Source organism: Cyanistes caeruleus, chromosome 8, assembly GCF_971803275.1.
Source record: "Cyanistes caeruleus chromosome 8, bCyaCae1.hap1.1, whole genome shotgun sequence".
Taxonomy (NCBI): Eukaryota; Metazoa; Chordata; class Aves; order Passeriformes; family Paridae; genus Cyanistes; species Cyanistes caeruleus.
In genome coordinates, this window is record NC_141708.1 from 12,991,494 (window position 1) to 13,016,158 (window position 24,665).

The window sequence follows — 24,665 nt, forward strand, 5'->3', positions numbered from 1 at the left end:
AGGTTTGAGGCTCAGTTGCTGCCCAGCTGCAGAACTGAATCCATAGGGCATTTTGAAGGCTTTAACGCCTATGGAATTCAGTTCTCAGAGCCAAGCAGCCAGTGCGAGTCAGCTTCCCCTGGCTCCAGACAGCTGTGTCTCCATCTGCAAGGGGGGAAAAAATAGCAAAGATCTTGTCATGGCTTTGACACAGGGCAGGCACTGAGCTGACACAGATTTTTGCAACTGGGAGCTGCCACAAGGAGAAGACTCTGGCACCTCTCACCCCAGAAGCAGCACAGACAGATGCAGCTTTCTTTGGAAGCTTTGCTCAAGTTGGCTGGCTCATTTTTTCCCACTGCTTCAACATACCCTGTTGTTTGGAGTCACTGCAAAGCTTCAGGTCAGCCCTGAGCTCTGCAAACCTTCTAGAGCTGTAAGAGAAATCCCATTTCTGCCACATGAGGTTGGTATTGGCAGGTGTGCTGAGAACCCCCCTATGAACTTGCTCTGTGTGCAGGTGTCACACATCCCTTGGTCTAAGGTGCTCTTCCTCAGTGTGTGTGTCTGAAAAGGGGCAAGCTGTGCCATGGGGATGCTCAGTCCTGCAAGAGCAGCCCAGCACTCCCAGGCACTGACCCTCTGCTCCATTCATACTGAAACCAATGCCCATGGGAACCCCTTGAACCAAGAAGTGCCAGCTGAGGAGAATGATTTGTGCAGCAGATGCTACCCTGGGTACACCATGAAGTGCAGGGGCTTTCTGCCTATTTGGAAGTGGGAAAGGACACATGGTAACTTTGTGTAAAAATGAAGAGTGAAAGGCCTTTTCCAGACAGCTCAGAGAGTAGATTCAGGGAGGGATTGGTCTCCATCTGGGTTAACCTGGGCCTTGCTGGTGCATCCCACAACTCTACACCTGCTCTTTGCTGCCTACTGCTCCACCCTCTGGTTTGGGTTGCAAAGCTCACACGCATGGAGGGGCAGACTTGAGGGACACATGGGGATCCCCCTGAGCACCCACAGAGATGCTGACGCTGTCAGCAGTTTTGGGCAGCCTCACCCCTCAGTAGATGTTCACTTTCAAACCTGGGGACCAAGCTAGTGGCTGAAAAGCTTTTCCTTGGCTCAGCAATAGTTTGGCACAGTTGTGATGGCAGTGGCTCAGGCAGGAGTAAGCACTGGGAGAGGATTCCAGCCCTTTGCCTGTATGCCAGCAGTGCAGAAGGGCTGCCTCGGGTCAGCAGAAGAGACGGGAAATGACACACACCGCTTTGGAGCACGGGCAAAGATTTCAGTGAGGGAAGCACTGAGCAACTGTGCACGAGCAGTGAACTCCGTGATTGCTCAACTGCTGGCCCAGGGCTCTATTTTAATCCCTCCGCTGGGAACTGCAGTTCAGTTGGGGCAGCATGAATTCACCATCCTGATGCACGTAGCAAAGGAGCCAAACCCTGTTGCAAAAGCTGAGGAATCCCTGGCCGAAAGTGCCAGCTCTGGTGTATCACAGGGGCCATGTGCAGCAGTACTGCAGGGGCTGCCTGGAGGGACAGCAGTGGAGGGAGATGGAGTAAAGCAGAGATAGCACAGGGTCCTCACCCTGCAGCAGGTAATCAGGGGTCAGAGAGGCACCTCAGGGACCCAGCTGTGCCTTATGCTGGTTTTCAGACCATTGTGACTTGGCACAGAATTTTCAATGGCTCTGAGCTCCTGAAACTCTGATCTCCCTCCTCCTCCTCCTGCTCTGCAGGCAGCCACTTGTGCAACTGAGTGAGCAGGAAGGCAGCCTGCCAGAGACACTGCAGCCACATGGAAGCACCTGCTGGCTTGAAAGGGTTGGTAGGGTTGGGATGCTTTGGGGCTGCTTGTTGTCCATCTCATGCCCATGGGGTGGTTACCCTGCAGTCCCTGGCTATTTGAGTGCACAGAAAGCCTTTGTATTTCATTTTTTAAGTCTTAAAACTCTCCTCTGAGGCATTTTACCTCACATTATTGATGGACATCTGCTGTTCAAAGTGCCATCCATCTGCCTTCATTCCTCTGCTGCCACTGTTTTCAGAAACTGAAAGGTGCAGGCCAAGGAAAAGCTTTCCTCCTCATCTTCCCCCATGGTCTGATTTGCAAAGAAAGGGGAAGGGCTTCAAGCAGACAGGCAGGGTGAGCAGGATGGGGGTCAACACCAACAAGCCTTCCCTGATGGTTCTCCTTCCCTTACTCCATGGCCCAGGGAGGTGATGTGGGTGCTAGGGCTGAGGGGGACAGCCCAGCAGCCATCTGGCATGAATTCCCCCCATTCCCTATGCCCCATCCTCCCCAAGGTGGGGCAGGGACAGCTCCAGCATGATACATTTAGCATCCTACCTGTGGGTGCTGGGACTGAGGCACCCCACTGCCAAAATGCACCAGAAACAGTTTGATCCATGTGCAATGGAAAGCCCATGGGGGATGAGCTGGGAAAGAAACTATTCAAATGCAAACTCAGCCTAGCTTCAATTCTGATTTAATTCCTGACTACTCCTGCAAGCAATGTCCCCATTGTATCCACAGCACCCTGGATACTCTGCCTTTACTCCTTGGTTTTCCTGACACAGCTTTGTCCTGTGTTCCTTCGCCCAGGCAGGGCCAGGGCTGGATTTGGCCCTGTGTATTTGGGACTATCCCTTGCCTCTAGTGGGTCTGCACTGGAGTGGGCTGCCAGGCAATACCTGGGAGGGAAGGGATGAATGAAGATGTGGGAACCACCTTGGTGATGGGTATTTTGCTGGTATGAAGGTGCCTTGCCCTGCCCTGACCCTGTGTATTCTGGAGGCTGGGTCAGGGTCAGTCTGCAGCGCTGCACTGGGGTGACCATTGCCCCAGCTCAGCCCCGAGGGGAATTGCATCAGGGCAGCTGCCACTTTTGCAGGTGGGGGTTTCATAGCCCCAATGCAACCTGCTTCCCCTGACCCTGGAGCAGCAGCCCTTGGCTGAAAGGTTGAGAGATCCTCAAGGCTCCTAACCTCAGCCCAAAATGATGGTGAGTCAAGAGACACTGCAGATAATCGGGTGCCCAGGAGGACCCTGCTGTGGGGCTTTCTCTGTGGAGCACAGCAGAAATGGCCACATGAGCAGATTTCCCCATGGCAAGCCCTGCTGGAGGCGGTGGGAGGACACAGAGAAGCAGAAGCTCACTCATGGCCAACCCTGCTACTGGAGAGCTGTGCCACAGCAGTTCAGCCCCGAGCTGCCAGAGGCATTGGCTCCTTCTGCCTTTTGCTCCCCACTCCTCCCCTCCTGCGGGCACCGGCTGGAGCGCTGCGCTCTCCCTCGCTCCTGGGGGAGACAAAGCACAAGGACTGCTCCCGAGCGGACGTGACTCCCAGGCAGCTCCAGCGCGCAGAGCTTAATGCTTTATTGCTTTATGTCATAAAAAAAAGCAGCAGCGCCCTCCTTATGGCATTTCCAGCTAATTATCCCGGGGGTTACTGATTAGCTAGGACGTGCTTAGGCCCAGGCAGCGGAGTGCTGTGGGTGCTTGCACAGCCACCGGCACCGCGCTGACATGGTGGCTGGAGCATTATTCCGGGGAGTTTCGCTTTGTCTTCCCAGCAGGTTTGTAGGAACATGCCCCCCGCCGTTTCAAGCGTGAGAAGCACGAGTCCGGTTTTGCAGGTTACCAAAGAGCCGCGGGTAGAAGTGAGATGCCCGTGCCCGCACACGGTGTCCGACACCCCCTGTCCCGCTGCCATCCCCCGACAGACGTGGCACAGCCCACGGCACAGCGCCGCGGCTCCTTGGGGACAGCAGCAGACGAGAGATCCCCTCGTTGCAGCCACAGCGGTCCCCCCGCTCAGACCCTCCCCTGACCCCGTCACTCACCCGACCCCCGTCCGGCTCCCGTCGAGGCGGCTCTGCGGGCGGCGGGGCCGGAGGCGCTGTTAAATATTGCAGCCGACTTACTCACTTCTCTTCCTGGACGGCAGCAAAGAGTTTCCACCCACTTCTTTCACCTTTGGTTTCCAGGCTTTCTGAGAAAAGGGGAAGCCGTGGGAGGGAGCAACCGGCATCCCCGTGCCAGGGCCACGGCCCCCAGCAGCCGCTCTTTCCCGGGAAGGGGCGGCTGCCAGAGGGGGCCGCTTTCCCGGGAAACCGCGGCGTGGCCGGGAGTGCCTTGTGCTCGTGGCCCAGCACACCACGACCCTCTCGGGTTAGGCAGATTTTCCTCCCCAGCCGAGTTGAGGGGGCATTTGAGTGCTGCCTCCCTGGCATAAGCTCAAGGGTGGCTGCCTGACCAGCCCAGCCTCCTCCTTTGGGAGTGAAAATTCTCCCCGGGACTCGGACGTACCTTGGCCTCACCCCACCATTCTGTTCCTACTTGAACGTAGTGCCTCTGCAAGTGGGGACAGTGCCAGAGTTGGGGTCACATACACATCACCGTGTGGTGAGCTGTGTCCGTGCTCAGCCTGCAGAGCTCTGCCAGCAGCAGGTGCTGCCGAGAGCCTGGGAATGTGCCAGCCAGCATTCCATTCGGCAGCCAGTGCTTCATCCAGTGGCATGCCCATTGGCACCACAGGGAGCTGGCTGCTCTCCCTGGGGACATTGGCAGATGACATTCCCTGGGACATAAAGCCCCCACTGGCTGCTGCCAGCTCTGGTGGGTGAGCACACGTGTCTGGTGGGACTCCTTTTTCTTAAACTCCCATTCTCCAGCTTTCTGTTAGTGCCACCAAACACACGACCATTGTTTTTGCTCAGAAGTGACGTCAGGTCTCCTGGGGTTCCCCTCTGCCTGAAGTCTGGAAATGAAAATCTGGGGCCCCAGCACTGGCTGTGGCACCGAGCTGATGGTGAGGTGAGCACCACTGCTCCTTCTGTGCCGTGGTGAACAAACCCAGAAATAAACTGGCAAATCAATTGATGGGGCATGGTGAGATGCCTCACATGCCTGGCTGCCTGCACCACCCTGCCCAGGCTCGACAGCTGCCCCACAAGTTCAGATAAAATTTACAGAGTGGTTCTGTCTTTTGGGAGCTGCTATGGTATTTCTGGAGTGGGAAGCACCTAGAAGGCTCTGTCATGGAGATGACCAAGCAGGAGCCACAGTTTTATCAATGCAAGCCCACAAAGCAGGCAACATCATCAATTCAGGTCCTCCCAGTGTATTTTCAGTTTGTGTGGGTGTGGTTTGGCTGCTAACCTCAGCTTTGTGTGATGCCACTCTCTGCCCCTTAGCTCCATCAGGGGGCCAGATTGGAACTTTGGCATGTGAATCTGTGACCTGAAATATCTCTGTTTCCTCAAGGCGGGGCTGCCCTCCTGCTCACCTGCCGCAGTTCCACCCAAACATGACACAGCTTACGAGCACCCAGTGCTCCCTCCCCACAGCCATCACTTTTGTGCCACTCAGTGCCACACTGGAGGGCTGGAGATCCTTGCTCCTTCTTTGCTGCCTGCTCAGCTCTTCCAAGGCAGCACTGCAGCATCATGGCTGTGATATCCCCATTGGGGATGGGGCCTGGCCAAATCCATCCCTGGCACTGGCTGCATTGCTTGTTCTTGCTGGGATCAGGCCTTGGACATTCATCCCTCTGGCTACTGATCCTGATACCTTCCCCAGAATGAATCTTGCCCTAAAAGGGTTATCCCCCTTCACAATACCACGGCTGGCTTGGCCACGTCTTTGCACCCTTCTCCTTGGCACATGGGTCCCCCACAAGCTCTGTATGTGTCTGCCTGTTGGGAAGGGCCTGGTGAGCTCCAGAGCTAGAAAACCACTGGGAAACAGGGGAAGAGGCAAAGAAGCAGGCGAGAGAGAGGCACAAGTAGGGCAAGCAGGGAAGTCACTGCAGGCTGATGCCAAGGGGATGGCCATCAGGGCAGCTCAGACCCTGCATGGGTGGGAGGAAGGGAGTGCACAAGTTTGCTGGTGAACAACTTTGCCTGCTCCCTCGATGCAGGTTGTGAGGGGAAGAGGAAGAAGAGTGTGCTTGGAGTTGGAGTGACTGCCTGAATCCCAGTTTTGATAGGTCTGGTGGGCAGAGGTGAGTGAGCAGAAGCAGTCTCTGGGGTCACACTGCAGCACTCGGGACCCATCCCTTCCCTGTGACACTGGCACAGCTGAGACCTGATGCTGTCCCTCCTCCCCATTTCTCCAGATTCCCCCCCTCTCCTTCAGCCAAAGGCGGCAGGTGTGAGTGAGGAGCAGCCTGGCCCAGCTCCCGTGGAAGGACAGTGGCATTTATCAGGGGAAGGGGGAGCTTCCTGCAGCTTCACTGTGCTGGGAACATGGCTAGGCACGAGGGGTTTGCCCTTTTTGGGGAGGGTCCTATGGGAGAGGAGGCTGGGGAACTGCCCCTCTAAGACTGGGACTTCACCCTCGGGGGAGAAAATCCACCTTCCAGCTCTGGGGAGGGGGCAAAAGAAGAGAGAGCAGCTGGCTTTTCCTACCCATTCAAAGAAATTAAGTTAAAATCCCCTACCTTTGATCTCCTGTGACTGCAGAGAAAGCCAGGCAGCAGAACTAGGGTGTGGTTTAGTGCTCAGAAATAAGCCAGCAATTAGAACACCTCACAGTGTTACTGCTGAAAGCAGAAAGTAGCCTTAGGGAAGGGCTGATGTGTGCTCTCCGAGAGCCTGAGCCCCACAGCACTGTGGGGTTTTGGATAAAAGCTGATGCACTGCTCCTTGCTCCGGGTCAGGACACTGGAAAGAGGAGCAGTGAAATGTCTGCAGCCTCCAGGAGTGTCCCAGTGTCAGCCACTGCCTCTGTGGCTGGAGTGGGACAAGGGCTTTCATGGCTGTCTGAGTGCTCTCCTCCAGGGAGATTCAATCTCTTCGGGGAGGCTGCTCTGGGCTGCAGCCCCAGGCTGTGCACAGCAAGAAGGCTGGGCTGGAGATGCTGGGAGGCAACAGTGACTCTTTGGCCCTTTAGTAGAGAAGCCCACTGTAGTGCCCAGATCCAGGGTTGTGCCCAGCCAGCACCTGCTGCCCCTCCTCAGGCGGTTTCTCTCAGGTGTATACTCACAGATGTCTAACACAGAGCTAATCCCACACTTCAGCCTTAGCTGAAACTCAGTCCATCTCCAGACTTAAACCTACAAACATCAGGCTTTGTAAGATTTTGTGGCCCTTGTGTGTCTTTCCTTTCCCCTCTTCCCTAAGCCAGCCAAGCTGCCTGCAAGCCCCCGTTCCTCCTCTGAGAAATGTCATACATGAGGGAAACCACATCTTTCAGCCTTGCCCTTGGGATGAAGGATGTGGTGTTAAGGGACAGCTTGGGCTCAGCAGGTGCTTTTTCTCTTGACAGCACAAAGACAGAGATGTCCTTGCTGAAAGAGCTGAGCAGCCTTGGTTTGAACACAGAGCCTCAAAACCAGGTTTGAGAGGCCACACCAGCGGCCTCAGGGCCGGGGTGGCAGGACAGGCAGCTCAGGCTGTTCTCAGCCCCTTTGTTTGTGACGCCAGCCCCAGCTGCACACAGAGAGCCTGGAGGGGCTGAGGTGCAGCCTCCATCACTCCAAGTGTCCTGTGGGACAGGCTGCTCCTGCAGGGCTTTCAGATGCACTCGGACCTCACAGCCTGGGGGATGCTGGTGTGGACTCCTGCCTTCCAGGCCCTGCACTGAACATTTGCATGGCTGCAGAGGAGCTCAGGCATGGTTATACCCATCAATGATGCCCTGCAAGAAACCTCCCCCTGTAAAGGCCTGGCCAGCAGCGGGTATTTTCCTGCCAAGGGGACTTGCTCTGCCTCTCTCTCCAGCAGGGCTTTTTGTACATAGCCAGGGTTTTGCTCAGGCTGCGTTGCTCTGAGCTCGGGCTCTCCCTCCACCTGCCTGGCTGGTTTTAGCCTATGTTGTATTTTTGTATCCTTTGAGACCTCCTGCTGTCTGCCCACCTGGATAGAAATCTGGTAAGATTTCATGAATGGAAATGAACAGGGGAAATGCACAGAAGTTCAGGTGGTGTGACCTCCAGAGATGGCATTTACCTCTCTGGAGCAACTCCTCCTGCCCCCAAAGAAACGCTGAAAGCAGCACACACCCCATGCAGCTCTAAGTGTCATCTGCCAGCATAAACCAGTCCCCTCAGCGCTGGCAGCCCCAGTGGAAGCATGGTCAGGGGAAAGGGAGATTCTTGGGATGTTTTCCCCTCGAGGTTCCTTTTTCCCCTCCAGCCCTCATCCATGGATGCTGGCAGCCTTCCCCTTTTCCATGTAGCTTTGCAGAGGGAGCAAAAAGAGTGGCTGGGGCTGAAGAAGTCTGGGAGATGGAGGAAGACTGAGGAGAGGAGGGCATGGGGAGGCAGGGGGGCCCCCTTGACCCACTGCTGGCACGGCAGCCCTGCCTTCCAGCAGCCCTGAAGCAAATTTGGAATCAAATCCACTGGCAAGGAAGGGAGGAAAACCACAGGGCTGAGTCACTCCTTGGAAGGCGTTTGCATCTGGACAAATTCCAGCTGAACCCCTTTCCCACTAGCTCTGTGTGGGGTGTTGGGGTGGCTTACAGGAATGGCCACATCCTTTCCCCCCAGGACAGAGCCTCCCTGGCCAGTCACACTCAGCCAGAAGCCCGGCAGCATCCACTGCTGACTTTGGCAGCTTTCCATCAGAAAGCAGGAAGGCTTCCCCGGGGGGAAAAGCTGCGCTGGTGAAGCAGAAGCAAGAGTGAAGGCAAGTGAGGCTGCAAGGAAGCTGAGCCTCTTCCCAGAAATGGCAAAGTGTGGTGGTGCCTTTCAGCCTCTCCTGAAAGTGTCAGACTGGGGCTGGTCCCCCATCTGAGCTTTCCATTTCCTAATGGTCAGGATTTGGGATCACAGTCTGCTCCAGGGATTTAGGCTAGGAGAGGAGCAGCATGCAAGAAGGATGGAGGGTCAGGAGCATCCCAAATGCTGACCCAGCACCTGCAGAAGATCGAGTTTTTGGCAGGGGTGAAAGAAGGGCTGGGGGAAAGGTTGCAGAAGGTGGTGGGAACTGGCAGGGGCAGAGGATTCACCCAGAAGGTCACAGGGTGGAAAAAAGTCCAGGAATGAAACTGCCACAAAAAGGTGTCTAAGAACTTGGTGTTTATTTCCCTCCAGAATCATCTTGGGGGAGCTTCTCCCTACGCCCTGCACCCAGATTGATATTTTCTCGAGGTTTAAATTTTCCTGATGTGCAAAGTCATGTTCTTGCTTGAAAAGACCTTTGCCAGGGTCAGGTGCTGTGTGTGGCTAGAGCAGGATGGGTCCTGGGCTGGGTCCCAGCTCGGGGAGATCTCAGTGTCTGTGTCCAGACCTGAGATTCATTGTGCAGCGCTGGAGCTCTGTGCACCATCTCGTGATATCCAACCTCCCTTTCCTCCCTCTAGTGGTTAAAATCCCGGCATTTCCCGGGGCTCCCAGCGCCTCCGGCAGCACCCGGGGCTGGGGCACAGGGAGCTGGGGGATTCCTTGCGCTGGGACAACGGGTAGGGCCCCAGTCCCTACCAGCCCTCCTGGCAGGGATGCTCCTGCCTGCCCCAGACCTCATCTGAGAGGAGATGGAGTTTTGCAGGGGGGTTTTGGGTTAGGGACGGTGTTACATGTAAAGGGAAGCTTTCAAGCATCATGCTGGTTCCCATGCCCACAAATGCGCGATGAGGAAAACCAAGGGAAATGTCAGCTCTTCCCTAAGTAATGCCTTTCAGCTAGCCTTGCAATTAGTCCCTTCGAATGAATAAATAAAAGAATAAAAAGAAATGAATAAATAAATAAATATTTTGAGCTTTGCCAGCAGTTCTCTCTGCAAACGCTGGTCTCGCCTTGTAACTAGGGCACAGTGGGAGGCGAGAGGCAGCTACCTCTCAGCACTGAGCTTTCCCCGGACAGCCCGAGGCGGCTGCGATGAGACCGCCCGGGGGAAAGGAGCCTGCAGAGGCTGAGTGGGCAGCGAGGGGTGCCCAGTGCCCGGCAGCTCGCCTGCAGCCAGTGACCCGGCTCGGGCCACGCTGGGGCTCCCTTTCCCCTCCACACTCCAAAAGCTTTTTGCAGGTTTGCTCCTGCACTTGTGCTGTGCTGCAGGATGGATAGAGAGGATGTGGAGAAGGTGTGGAGGTGCTGCTCCCTGAGCCCGGAATTGATGCTGTGCTGCTCCCGGAAATCCAGCTGGGATCCACCCACTGTTTACAGAGAAAAGTGCAGTGAATCATCTGTGCGGGGAAGAAAAACACAACAAACTTGGGCCTTTTTAAGCTTTCCGGGCAAGTGAAAGCTGCTGTGAGAGCACCTGACTGGGAGCAAACAGGCTATCCTGGGAATAGATGCTAGGGCTGGCTCTGGAGGGATCTGTATCCTGGGACAGGACACCTGTTTCTACCCCAGACCATTAAATGTAGATTAAAACCCATCACAGCTGGAAGCAGCTGTGCTCTGCCCCCCCCCCCCAGATTAGCCCAAAGGGACTCCAAAGTGAGTTTTCCAGGGAGATCTCCTGGCTGGTGGGCAAGAGCTGACACTTGAAAACAAATGCTTTTCTCTAGACATGGAAGTAAGGAAGTGTTGATCTGGAAATGGGTTTGCTATAGCAAACCCATGTAGGAGTTACTACATCTGCCTGAACAAAGGGACCAGAGCCCTTGGGGATGGCCTGGGGTCCTCCACCTGGCTTTTGAGGGTCACAGGCCTGCTGGGGTCCTCTGATATCTCTGCCAACCCCCGGGCTGTCTCAGGTGTCCTCTGGTGCAGGGCAGATGTTCAGGTACCTAAACCAAGCCCTTGGCCTCACACACACACAAAAATGTTACTTCTATGTGAAATAAATGAGGTGAGGAAAGGTCTTTGTGTCATCCAGAGCTGCATTATCTTCCAGCTGTGGCAGCTGGAGCAACCACTGTCCCCACAAATGTGGTCTTTAAGCCAAGCTGCCCAGTGCTGTGGCCCCAGGTCTTATTATTCCCTTTCCCAGAAAGGGAAGGTGGATTCAATTAGCACCTGGAGAGCATTGGGATGGGGTCTTGGCATCATTAGTACCCAACACTGGGAGATGGTAAGAGCAGACTGAGGGAAACTGTCAGCAAATAAAGGTCATGGCAGGCAAACCCAGCAGCTTGGTGTGGCTCTGGAGAATAGCTGTGTGCCTTCCAGAGGTGTACTCTGGGTCTTCAGACAGTTGCCAGGCACAGAAGGTAGAGGTAAGCGGAAATACAAGGGGAGAAGACCCCTAAAAGCCAGCAGGACCCTAAGGAAGGATGGAGACAGCTGCTGTGTGGGTGGAGAAGGTCTGACCTGGCACAGGGGCTGCAGCCCTGATGCCACCTCGGCTGCCAGCCCTGTTTTGGGCTCCTTTGGGGTTAGTGAAGAGCTAGTGCCACAGGGGACAGGGCAGCTGGATCATGTGCAAGGTGTTCAAGTGCAGTAGCTGTGACCCTGCAGCAGAGACTGTGAGAAAGTGTGGGTTTGCATCCCAAGTCAGAGCCGATGGCCCATTCCAAGGGGAAATGTTCTCAACTCATAGCTAAGTTAGGGAGATCAGAAGAAAATGTGGCCTGATGGGAATGTGACCCTTCAGTACAAATGCAGATGTGCCAGCCCTGCTTGCTGAGGGAAGGTTTGTGGCTGGAAGGAGCTGGAACAGCAGAAGATACATGAGAAGAGCACTTCTGGGCTGACCTGTACTTGAAGGCAGCTGAAAGCCAAGAAGTTGGATTTTTTTTTTTTTTTCCAAATGTGTCCTGGGCCTCAGGATGCAAAGCGTGTGACCTGCTGCCTGTCAGGAGCAGATTCGGGAGTGACAGGGCCTCACGGCAGAGGTGGAAAGCGGTGCAGCTCTGCAGGGACACGGCCACGGTGGCTGCCACTGGGCACTAGAGGGCTGCACACTCCCGTCCTTGCTGCCAGAAGTGTCTCTCTCACACTGCACAGCCTGGTCTGCAAATGCTGATTAACTTCTGACAGACTCAGTGAGCCGGGAGAGATGAAAATAACTTTGAAGAACGGTGGTTAGCCACTACATGGCCAAGGCAGTGATTTTTCTTCATTTCAGTTGTGCTTTCCCCAAGCTCTGCTGCTGCCAGGGCAAACTTGCAAGGTGAAAAGAAGCAAGTCTATGCATAGGTTTGATGCTGGGGGATGTGTGATGAGGTTGTCCAGTTCCCTTAGCCCCTGAAAGCTTCTCCAGCACAGCCCTTATTCCCTGGAAAGCCGTGTCCTTTGCAGAAGCAGTGGGCTCCTCGGGTTGTTTACTGTAGGTAAGGAGTGGCTGGGGATGGTGCGGGCACAGCTGATCCTGCCTCAGGTATGGGTGATCCATTGGGTGCCCTCCTAACATGGATTTCTAGGGAACCTGTCAGCACTGGAAAGGTGTAAAATTAAGATATTCTTACTCTGAATCATCTAAAATTATTTGGAGCAGTGTTTTTGTGACCATGTATGTCCACTGCTTTATTTTTCTTACCTGTTTCTGGCTGTTTTGTTGCCCTGCAGGAAATCCCTGCTGCTTTTGGGCCAGCTGTGGCCCCCTCCACCCCACACAGTGGTAGACAGAGATGCTTCCCATCCTTCCCCCTGTTGGGAAGGTTTGGCCAGGTATCCACAGGTGTACCAGATACCTAACTCCAGAGTTATCAGGGGCATCAGCCTCAGCCTGGAAAAGAGAGAGGAAGTGATGGTGAGAGGCTCTTGCCTCTGGAGGCCGTGGTGCTCATTCCTTCACTATGCCACACTGTGCCACCCACCCTGTGTGTCACCACTGACCTCCCACTGGAGGACACACTGGTGGTAAAGGTTCTGGACAAAAATCCATCACATTCCTGTTGTGGGAACCAGGCAGGATGGATCCTGGGACTGACTGAACATCTCAAGAGTTAGCATGGGAAGAGGAAGTTTGTGTTCCTGTGCCAAATGTGGAAAGACAAAGGTGAAACATTGACAGTATTGCCTGACACGTCCCATGGCAAAAAAGGGATTCAGGAAGTGTTCCTCTGAGGCATGTGGAAAAGAATTCAAAATTAAAATCAGCCTGGAACAGCACAAAAAGCTGGCCCACCCAGTTGTCAGGAATATTGAGCAGATCACTGCCTCCCACCCCAAATAAAGATCTGCACAAGGACTATGTTGGCAATACTGGACCAAGGAAGAAAATTTGGATGAGCACTATGAGGGGAGAAAAACCTTAAACAGGTTGACTGGGGAGTATATTCCATCAAAAAAAATGAAACAGATGAGTGGCAAAAAAATAAGTACTATATAAGAGCCCAGTGAAAAAGAAGAGGAGGGACCCGGAATGGGAAACATGCTGCTACCACTGAATTGCATGCAGAAGGGGAATTGCAATCCCACTGTGGAAGAGTTGTTGAAGACTGGCTACCCCCTGTAAAGCTGCCTGTGCCTCACAGGACATTTGAGAGAGTGATCACATGCAGCTGCTAGCAAGTTGCATAGCACTGTAACATCTTGCTTCTATTCAATATTTTTATTGTAACACCTTCTATTTAATACTTGAAATGTATTATCAACTGTGGTTAGCTAGAGATGTCCTGCCCCATTGTTGCGTTAAATGCCATGCTCCAGGTGCATTGGCCATCTCAAGCCAGTTTCCATTAGGGGCTGGTGGTAGGTATGTAGGGATGCTAAGGGGCTCTTAAGCATGGTGTGACATCTGTAACAAGAATTTGAGGTATAAACCACTGGTTTTGACTAAAGTGAATGGGCCATCTATACTTAATCCGGAAAAGGAACATGTATAATTTATGTGTTTTGTAAATAGCATGAGGATAAATATTCAGGTCCCTTTTGAGAGACAGGGGCTATCCTCAAGTATACAGCAGGGACAGCGTGAACTGATGCACTCTGCAGGTGTTTGTACACTGATAGAGGTGGATAAAGTAAAACCCCTGTCCTCAAAGGTGAAAATCGTGTGGAAGGAAGGCATTTGTCAGAGATGGTCTCCAAATGAGCTCATCAGGCTGAGTCCTGCCTCATCCTTGTAATAACCACCAAGGTGAGAAGGAAAGGAAAAAAAATCACTGGTTTTGTCCCCAGAAGTCTGATATAAATGGAGTGTGAAGAAAGAACTGCAAGAGTATGTGGAAATGAGGGAATGTCTGCAGGTATTGCTCAGGGCACTGATAAAGTGTAAAGATAAGGAAGGAAAAAGCCAGCATTTGCTTGGGGGATTAAGTAAAAATCAACCTGCTTCAGTTGCTCCTGCTGGGACAGTCCAGGGAGTACATGTGAGCTGAGTCAGGTGGCAGATATTTAAGAATGGTATTTTTTTGCTGCTTGGTAGATGAATTGTGATGTGGCTTTACAGGAGTACTTGACCTCTGTTTTCCTATGACATGGTCACCATATTTACTTGGCAATACTGGTGTTGGTGGGCAGAAGGTGTGCAGATTCAGGAAACACAAACCCCTTCCCAATGTCAAACTTTCTGGGAGATGGGCTAGCAGATATAAAGGTAATGCGAGTGATATGAGACACAATTGTCCTTTAGTGCAGAAGGCATTTGATTTTTCTAGGTAAAAACCTCAGATTTATTGCCTAAATTTGTATAAAATAATTGAAGTGGATGAAATTCTACCAATTTTTGTGATGAGAGTATTTTGCTAAGATATCTTGAAAAACACTGTGATCCCAAAGAGACTGATAGCAGTCAAGTATAATGGAAGCTTAACTGGATCTGGAAAAATTGCTACATGGGGCTGTAGAGGAATGTGGATGTTAGGCATGCTGGAATTCAGAAAACAAAATGCAGGTTTATCAGAAGGCTATTCAGACCTTTTCCAAGTTGCTGCTGTGTGCTGTGCTTCCTGTTGGTTACCTTGTCCCAGCAGCTGAGTGATCAGCGGGGTGTGGGAGTTAGGATTTGCTTTGTAAAAGCGCCTTGCTGATTCTAGTGGGAAACAAGAGGCAAAGACAGTATTTTTCTGCTGAACAAAACATTCTTGGTGTGGAGATCTAAGTGGAGTCCCAAAAACTGACAGGTACTTGTGGGTTCCTTGTCTAATCTGACTGTCAAAGTATAGGAGAAACTACATAAAACTTGTATTTTCCTAAAAGGGATAACGGGATAATAAAGACAGATAATGTGTGTAGGACCCAGGATCTGTTTTGTCTACAACATTTGCTTGAATGGAGCAGAAGGGAGAAGGACCTGAATTTGTTTCATGCCCTGGAATGAGAAAAACAGAAGGGCTGGGACTTGCACGTGGCCTGAGCTGGCATGTGGCTCTGGACAAGCAGCAGTGTGGGTGCAGTGGTCAGCAGGGGAACTCCCCGTGTGGGACTGAATGCCAGCTGCCTGTGGGAGCCCTGTGGGTGCAGGGTGTGTGTGCATGTGGATGCAAAAGAAATCCTCTATTTCCTGTTCTGGAGTTCAGCTCTGCAGAACAGGCAGAGACCATTAGACCCCATTGAGTGACCTCCCATCTTTCACAGGCCTTGCAATTTCTTCCTGTTTCTCTTGACATCAACCCACTGATTTATGCTGAACTAAAGTACATATTTTTTCCAAAAAAGACAGATCTGAAGACATTGGGAAATGAGAAAATCAATATTTCCTCTGATAATTTGTTCTACTAGTTAACCACTGCCACTCTTTTCCTGTTTCTTATTTTTCATTTCAGTCTGTCTGGTTTCTGATGCTAAGCATTCCTGTTCCTGTTATAGATACCAGGAATAAATCAAAATGCCCTCTAGAACAGTACCTGCTTTCTTTTCAGAATGTGGGATATGGTAGTTAAATCTCTTCAATTTGTCTTGGGTTTGCAGAAGGCTGGGGTTTAGTGCTATTGCTTCTGGGGAAAAAGCAAATCCCATCCTTCCCTCTTAGCCGGCTTGTGCCTTCCTCCTCACACCCTGTCAGGCAGCAGGGCAGGGAACTCATTCTGTTGAAATATATAAACCTTTGGTTGCCTTGGGGTTATTTGGAGTTTTCATTCTGCTCCCCACAGGGCTGTAAAGGTGTCTGCTGGTGTGGTGCTGAGCCCTGCCTGGTGAAGAGGAGGCTGAAAGAGTTCCAGGTGGGATGTTTTTGCAGCAGAGCCCACTTTCAGGGACCAAACTGCCACCAAAGATTTTTGCTCAGGGATGCTTCTCCAGTGTCCAACTTAAAAGAAAAGCAAAAGGCCACTGTGTTTGACCAGTGCCAAGCACAACCAGCCTTGTGTGCAGGGCTGCATAAGGAACAGAAACAGAGAAGTTACAGCCAATAATGAAGCAATCAAGCTTTTTTGAGTGTATGAAAGTGAAAAATGCTTTCCTTGCCTTTCAAGAAGATGGTTTTGCTTCAATGCCTTTGAAAATCCACAGCTGCTCACTCTGAGGGCAGAAATATAGGAAGAGCAAGCATGTACTGCAAATGTACACCCTGATCCTCCTGAAGGGTTTGGCTGAAAGGAAGAGGAAACATGGACAGACCATTTGAGACAGAAGTTTCTTGCAGGATCAACACAGCTAAGGCAAAGGTGAATTAACTTACAGAAACTCAGTTAATTGAAAGTGCATGTGAGCCAGAGCTATTGGTGGGAAAACACAGGAAGATTTTGTTTCTGCACACACGAACACACACACACACACACATTTCAGTCAAATCAACCTGGATTAGCAAAAAAATCTATTTAATAAACCAGGAAAAAATACTTTGATGGAAATGGAGAAGGTGTGCTTAAAGCACCAGGAAGAAGATCTGAGGAATGGTGACCTTTAGCAGAGGGCAGAGAGGAATGAGCTGTCTTGCATAGCTATGACTGATAAGGAACATGGATGAAACTAATTGATTGGATTGATTATAGTCTTCTTGTTACAAGTTAAACTCTTCCCTAAGAATGAATTAAAGGAAATTCCTTTGGCACAGTTGAGGGAAGTGTAGGAATACCTGCCAAGTTATAACCTTTACATTTTTGTGGCCCATTTAATGAAGGTATAAATGATTCATGCTTTGTGTGACTCAACTCTACCATCTCATAGTTTTAACTGAAGAAATGCCTTGTAGGTGAGTTCATGCTGCACCATGTTTTGTGTATTTAAAAAAAATCCTCAATTTCTTCTAGGATATTACAAGAAAACAGTTTTTAAAGAGGTTTTTTTTTAATAAACAAGATAAATAAATGTTAATAATTACAAGTTAATTATAAACTGTGGCTGTCAAACAATATAAAGGCATAGCTGAGCTCTAAACCATTTCTTTATCAGAGATGATATTCAGATAATCAGACTTAGCTAGCCTGTTGCAAATACTGACCTTGTACCTACAAATGAAGTTTCTAAGGATTAAAATGTCAATGGGTGTTTTGGAAGTTCACTCATATTTCCCAACGCTTATTTTAAAACTGTGCCAGTTTGTCTTAGCTCAGGGTTTGACCTCTGGATCATCACAGGGTGTTTATGTAGATGCCAGAGCCAACAGTTCATCATTAAGTGACAAGTAAGACACTGAGGAAAAGGCCTAAGGGTGTCCCGGGGTTGCTCTGCAGTGTCACTCCGGAAGGTTTGGGTGGAAGCAGGAAGCTGTAGTGGAGAGAGCCTGTTTTAGCAATGCTCAGAATGATGAAAGAGTGAAGTAGAGCATGGGGGAACCATCTCTCCTTTTTAGTCAATCTGGGAATACTGAATCTATATACATCTACTGATAATATTCAATAGTGGGAGAATTATTGGCATAAAGAGTGTTGCCTCCATATTTCTCCTCGGTTTACTCTCGGACAGGTGCTTATGTTCTACTATTTGATCTATCAATTTAACTTGTCACTATGCCCTGCTAATCTAACATTTGCAAAAAGCAGGTTTCTTTCTTTGAATGCTGTGCTGCATTTTTCTGCCTGATTACCCTGTGACTTGGTCCTACAGTGTATTTACACATAATCACTATGAAATGCGACTCCAACTGTCCTGAAACCACTTTCAAGCTCAGAAATCCTTAACAGTGTGGCCCTGTGGAAGAGAATTTGGCAAGGTGTATTTGCCTATTTGTGTATGTGTCATGTATGTACAGGTGCCTGTCTTGACTTGTAGCCTGCAAAATTGATGTGAGAGTTTTTGGCACCAGTTTGTGAACCTAAACTGCCCCAGTTCCTGGCCATCTCTACCTCTCCTGTGCTCCCTTGTACTTAAGGTAAGTTACACAGAGTGTGTTGACAAAAGAGCAGGACTTATTGCCTAATTTTTTCTAGGAGCCTGTCCAGTGTTCAAGGGCATTCAAATGTTCCATCCAGAGTCCATGCAGTGGGCTAAAACTACGTTTGTGGCATATGTTTGTTAAACTGTTGTGAATTTGGGAGGGATGGTGAGCACTGGAAAACTGAGTCAGGTTTAAAAGTTATCTTGAGGATAATGATGGAGTGACTGTTCAGCAACAGCTCTGCCAGAAATGATCTGCAGGTCACCTCACATCATGTACGTAAGGGGGGAACCTCCTGTGTGAACATTAGTTTATCCTGCGGGTATGGGGGTAGATATTTCTGCTGTAATGGGGCTCCTGTGGGAGTATGGTGACAGGGTTTGCACTTTGTTCTTCAGGAAAGCTGTGAACTTCTCAAGGGAATTCAGAGAGCAATTAGTGGTGTGCTGTAGCAATACTTGATCTTTTTTAAGTGGAAATAGTTGTGGCCAACACCCTGTGCTGTCCAGTTTTGTGCATTTCTAGCAGTGATTTAGCTTTAGCTATCCAAGTAAGAGCCTACAACTCATCCCTGCTATCTGACATGGGCCAGGATGGGGGAGCTGGCTGGACTGCTAGGCTGGGAGGGTGGACTAAAGCAAACGAGGCCCTGGGAAGATGAGATGTGTGCTGCACTTGCTGCCCTAAAAAATTGCTGCCTGTAAAAAAAATTAATGCAACAAGATTCAATGTGGCTCTTAATGAAAAAGGAAGTTTAGTGTAAAGAGAACGTATTTTCCTCAGTCATTGTCACATGCCTCACTCACATTTTCACACCCTCATGGATTCCAAGACACATGTCAAAACCCATGAGGACTGCTTGCATAACACTAAGGATGCGATGCTGGCTTTCAAATCCTTGTTCCATATTTTGGGTTCCTCTTGATGATGCTAGATCTAGTTTTTGAGCTGGTTTGAACCAATTTTTAGAATGTCATTTACTAAAGAAGTCAAAGTTATTGCAGTGAATTTGTCTCCCTAAGAATCTTGCTTCTTCCTCTGTAAATCTTGGACAAGGTGGCAACAACTTTTCCTATTAACATCTATCTCTCTTCTGCTTTTACAAAGCCTGTTCCTCTCACCAAGCTGTGGTGATGCCTTTTCCTCACTGAAGTGACAGCTGTGTGGCTCCCTGACTTCTAGGTGAATTGGCTGGTCCTGCAGACTTATCTGGTTACTAAATAAAAAGCCATTTAAAGATTTGCTACTGTGTGCCACTTTTGATCTACAGCCTTCAATTTGTTCACTCACAGACATGGAACTTAGATTAAAATAGTGGAAAGTCAGTGTAAGGGGTTTTACTGAGTGATTGCATGTCTGGCTTTTGAAATATAACAGTGTTTACTCATTTTGCCCAGATGTCACATGTCCTGTCTGCTTACTTCTGATGGAGGCTGTGACGCTTATTCATTCCCCTGTCCCAGCAGGCATTTCCCTGTTAATTATTCTGAAGCCCAAGCAGTCCCTAGCTTCATCAGAACTCCAATTGTGAAAGAATTATAATATTTAAGGCTGATTCAGGAATTCCCTCAATCTTTGCAAAAGAAATATCTTTGAAAGAGCTTGGTCACAGCATAATGCGTAAGTGGAAGATGAGAGAGGTCTGGCAACTTCAGTAGCTAACTGAACCCACCCACTAAAATTTTTGTTGCTTGTTATGCAGAAAGCAACACGTTCATGTTGTGTAGAAAATGCCAGAGAGACAGTGATAAGCTGCTGAAGGAAAACCCTTTTCATTGCCTGCCAGCAGTGGATTGTCCCTCATCTTTTCTTTCTGTGTTTGACCTTTGTGTCAAGAATGATTAATCTTTACAGAAACAATCAGTGATTAACATGAAGTTTACCCAGAGACAGCCTCCATAGAAAGGGAGCATCAAGGACAGGAATTAGCTTTGGTGAATGTTAACATTATGGATGTCTGCTGAAGAAGCCACAGGTGAAGGCCATTTCCATTTTTAATTTGTTTCCACTATAAACCAGACCTTTCCTTGTAGTCACGACAAAGGAATTTTTTGTGTGTGGCTACATGGCTATTGCCAATGAAACTTGTAAGTATTGAGAGACCTGGAACTCACAACTTTGAAATACTTGAATAAATAAAAGGTAGGGAATAGAATAGATGGAGTTTAACTGATCTAGACTGATTTGAAGTTTTCCATGAAAACGGTTGTGGGAATGGGCATGTGAGGGAGTTGGACTGGTGGGGACTGACAGTGAATTTGCCTTGGCTGACTACACAGAAGGTATCAACCTGAGATTGTGGGATGCAAAGTGCTGAAGAGAGAGAATGTCTAGACCTGATACAGAGAGTTGTGTGGGTACCATCAAGATGAATGCTGTTGTTGAGCTAAAGAACTTGCCAGTTTAGGCATGACATAGTATTACAGGTTGAGTAAATATACAGTTGAATAAGATAAGCTAAAGTAAGTTACTTAAGTAGCTTGTTGAGGGGGTTTCTAGAGGATTGTGGGATTGTTATGTTAATAGAGACTACCTCATAGTTTCATATCAGGTGACATTGTTAGTGATTGGTAAGCTATGTTTCCATAGAAGGTAATAAAGTTGTTGATTGGTTGGGTAGGACACAGAAGCGCTATAGCCAAGGGTACATATTGTCATGTCTTCTGCATTATGCTGTCTCCTGAGGTTGATCTTCCTAAGTGCAATTATGTCTGATGCTCTAATAAATGAGCTTCTAATCAACGCTCAGTCATTCCTGCCTCTTTCATTGCCAAAGATAGTTGGTGTCCCGGCAGGCAGGCGATGTCAAGGGTCAATTGTCACCCCGCAGCTGGAATGGTGGCAACAAGGGACCTCTAATTTTATAGAAGATCTAGCTGCTTGGGAAATCAGCTATCGGGCAGCAGTGGTTAGCTGATTTAGTCAGCAAGGCCCCCAGGAATTTTGGATGCTGCAAGAAGCAGACACTTGGAGCTGCTGGGAGAAAAAGGATCTGGATCTGACTACTCATCTGGATCAAGAGTGCAGGTGAATCTGTGGGGAATTACCATGGGACAAGGAATGTCCGTGGTACAGAAGGGCACATATGGACATTTTAAGGCACTTTTAATTAAGCATGGCAAACCATTGCTGAAGTGGGAACTTAAGAGAATAATGAAGCAGACCTTCCATAGTTTTCCCAATGCTATGGCTTTGATTATCCTTACTGTTGATTATTGGGAATCTGTGGGTGTTAAACATTATAATCTAGCTACTAGGAGAGACCCTGAAGCGCCTCATATGCTGCCTGCTTTTCACATTATTTTGGAAACCTTAAAATTAGAAGTTAAGTTTAATAACTCCAGTACTTCTGTTATCCCTATTTAACCCGAGGCAGCACAGTCCTCTACTCCTTGCCCTTCAGCCCAAGCTGATAGCGGCCACACCATCTTGGACCCTCCCCTTCCTGCTGCTCCTCCTCTTCCTCCTTCCTCCTCTGCCAGCCACCATTTTCCTGTGTTCTCCCAAGCTGCCATCTTGCCCCAAAGCCCCTCCCATGGCTCCACCCCCACAGGCCATGTCCCCATGGAACCAGGAACCAGAACCCTGGCTCCGAAGGCTGCCATCTTATCTTGTGGCCTAGCACCTTTCTCCGCTATGGTTAAACATCTTCGCCATAACCTTGCTAAAAATAAAGCTGCTTTTATTTCAAGTTATTATTTTCAAGGAGACCTCGACCCTCCTGAATCTGAGGAACTTCCACTGTGCCCCTCGGGTCCTAAAGACCATTGGGAAAAGATCCAAAAAGCTGCAGATAAAGAAGGGGATCTAGAAGTGGCAGAAAAGTTTACTGTGGTGCCGGTACAGGATGGAAGGCAGGGAGCAAATCTGCAGTGGGAGCCATTGACTTATGGGGAAATGAAAGAACTATGTAAAGCAGCTAAAGACTATGGGAGGGAATCACCATTTTAAAATAATTTATTTTGTGCAACCCTCACAGCTTGTATTTTATGATTTGAAGTATTTAATGACAATGCTGCTGTCACCAACACAGTACACCTCATGGGAGGGAGGATGGAAAAGGCTATTAAATCAGTTGTTGGTGGACTATGGGGGTAATCAAGCTTTGGCAGCATTGACTATAGATCATCTTGCTGGTGAGGGAGCACACAATCAACCTGAAGACCAAGCCACAAACCTCCCGAGGCAAGCCTTAAATGACATTAAAAATGCGGCAAGAAAGGTGCTTTTATGCAAATGCCTGATGGTGTTATAAATGTAATTAGACAGCTAGGTCTATTGCATTAACAGCAATTTAATAACACAGAAAAAGGATACAATTTAGTGAATTGAATAGCAATTTGGTATACAAGAATACAATTTAGTAAAAGAATACAATTTAGTGAATAGATTCAGATATATATATATATATATATATATATATATGAATATAATTTGCCAGTAATTAAGTATGATTCAAACATAAGCAAAACCAACCAGGGAACAGAGAGAGCTTCTCCTGCTACCTCATGTACGAAACCAACTGGGGTACAGAGAGAGCTTCTCACCCTACCTTACATACAAAACAAAGCAATTCAAATTAAATTTATATCCTATATGCTTATACATATTTATTAATGTTTCTTGTAAGTTTCCTCCCACTTTCAATTCTTAAATTTTATGCCACTGTACTCCATGGCACATGCTTCACTTGTTGCTAGGGGTCTTCAGTCTTCTTTTGGTGGTCTTTGCATGAAGGCTTACACTCATTTTTGTTGTTCTCTGGATAACCTTATAGGTTGTGTGTCTGTATGAAGCATTGTGTTATGTAAGTAAGCATTATGTTCCAATAATTAGCCTTGCATTTCATAGTTTAAGCTGTAATTTCAAACCTTATGCTTGAAGCTGTTCCAACTTTGTCCATCTCAAGGTCAATTCTGTTTTGAGACATTACTTATCTTAAAACTACATCCTGTATCCTATTTTTAACATGTAACACCTGTTAAGGGGTCCATCTGCCTTGTAACACTAATTGCCTTTATTGCTTTATAATAATAACTTTCCAAATAGTTACAATTTAGTTAACATGAATCATCTCCATTTATCACAATGGCATTACACCTACACACGACTTTGTAGAAATAAAGCAAGGGCCTAATGAGCCCTACATGCAGTTCATTGATCACTTAAGGCAAGCCCTAGAGAGACAAGTTACACATGAAAGGGCAAGAGATGAACTGGTAAAGAAATTGGCTGTATCTAACGCAAATTCATAGTGTAAAAAGGTATTAGGTGCCCTTCCACCAGAGCCTGAACCAATTCTAATGCAAATGGCAGAGGCTTGCAATCGCCTCAGGACATCAGAGCACTCTGCAGCCCTACATGCTCAAGCTGTACACCAAGGACTTGCTAAAGCTTTAAGGGCAGGTTAAATTCTCATGGCAGGAGAATTATTAGTGTTAGTTAAAGTGAACAAACTAGGTACTGATTAGTAAATATATATTAATGTAGTAGAATTATTATGTACAGACAGATATTTTATACACACTGTGTCCCCTTGACATATCAGTGCAGTGCTGCCAGCTTTTTGTCCAGTCAAAAAAAGGAGCTGGTGCGCTAGTTGAGTTCCACGTTACAATTCCCTTGGTGAAGCAGGCTCTGAAAAGCACAAATACTTCATAACCTTGAGATACAAACCCTCTCCACTGATTAAACTGTTATTGCAATTGAGCGTGGCACCATAAATATTCTCTCCAGATGTTTATCTAAAGGAAACTTTAGTCTTCTGCTCCATAAGCTGCATGTCAAGGTATTGGTGTCTGCTTGGAGAAGGAGGTGTAAATTGGTTCCTGCAATGCACATCCGGGAGTATCTGATCTGATAACATCTGGGAATTAGTGAGAAAGGGAGAGATTCTCCAGGAAGATGGAAGGAAGGGAAACCAGGAGTGCCAAGAAATGTCTGTATCTGAGCTCTACTGTAATTTGTGGCTGTGCCGAAACCACACAGCAAATTGGTGATGAAGGGAACAAAGAGCAGCTGAGGCAACCCCAGCCAGGAAGCTGAGTATGGAAGTGCCTGGAAGAGTAATCAATCTGATGAGTTTACACAGGCTTGGCTCAGACATGTTCATGTGAGGTGCTGCCATGTTCAGACTTTGTGCTCAGGTATATGATTCAGTCAGAGGAAACCAGCCTAAAGAAAAAAATTATTATTCTGGTTTCAAAATAAGTGTTTTTCTACTTAAATACACCCAGACTGCATAGCACTTCAGCAGTGCTCTCTACATGTGCAGCATAAAGAATAATGGCTGCCTATACCAGAACACTTCCACATGAGATTGGGCTTTATCCCTTCCATCATTTCCACAACTTTTTTCAGTATCCGTGTTCTCCCAGGAAAAACAATGAAAATCTTTAAACATTTCCTTTCTCTTTCTGAGCATTGACCCTGAAGTCAGTGGCACATCAGTGTGTATCTGAGAAAACCACTGTGGTCAGCTTTTTCTTCCCTACTGGGTAGCGGTGAGTGATGGCATGTGTGTGAATCTTGACAGAATGACTGAATTTAGTGTCTGGATAATGATCTGCTATTAGTAAGTTGACTACAACAGCTTAATAAAAGGTATGTTAATAAATATTGGTTCATCTGTTCCA

General features: G+C 48.6%; 1 protein-coding gene and 1 long non-coding RNA gene across 2 annotated transcripts in view; both read left to right on the forward strand.

The window, feature by feature from the left end:
- Positions 1-24,665, forward strand: part of SLF2 (SMC5/6 complex localization factor 2) — a 65,919-nt gene that overhangs the window by 10,753 nt on the left and 30,501 nt on the right. The gene's annotated exons all lie outside the window — the stretch shown is intronic.
- On the forward strand, positions 18,224-19,271 carry LOC111931268 (uncharacterized). The gene is made up of 2 exons (XR_002865493.2): positions 18,224-18,305; positions 19,138-19,271. It is a non-coding gene; the product is annotated as an uncharacterized LOC111931268 (long non-coding RNA).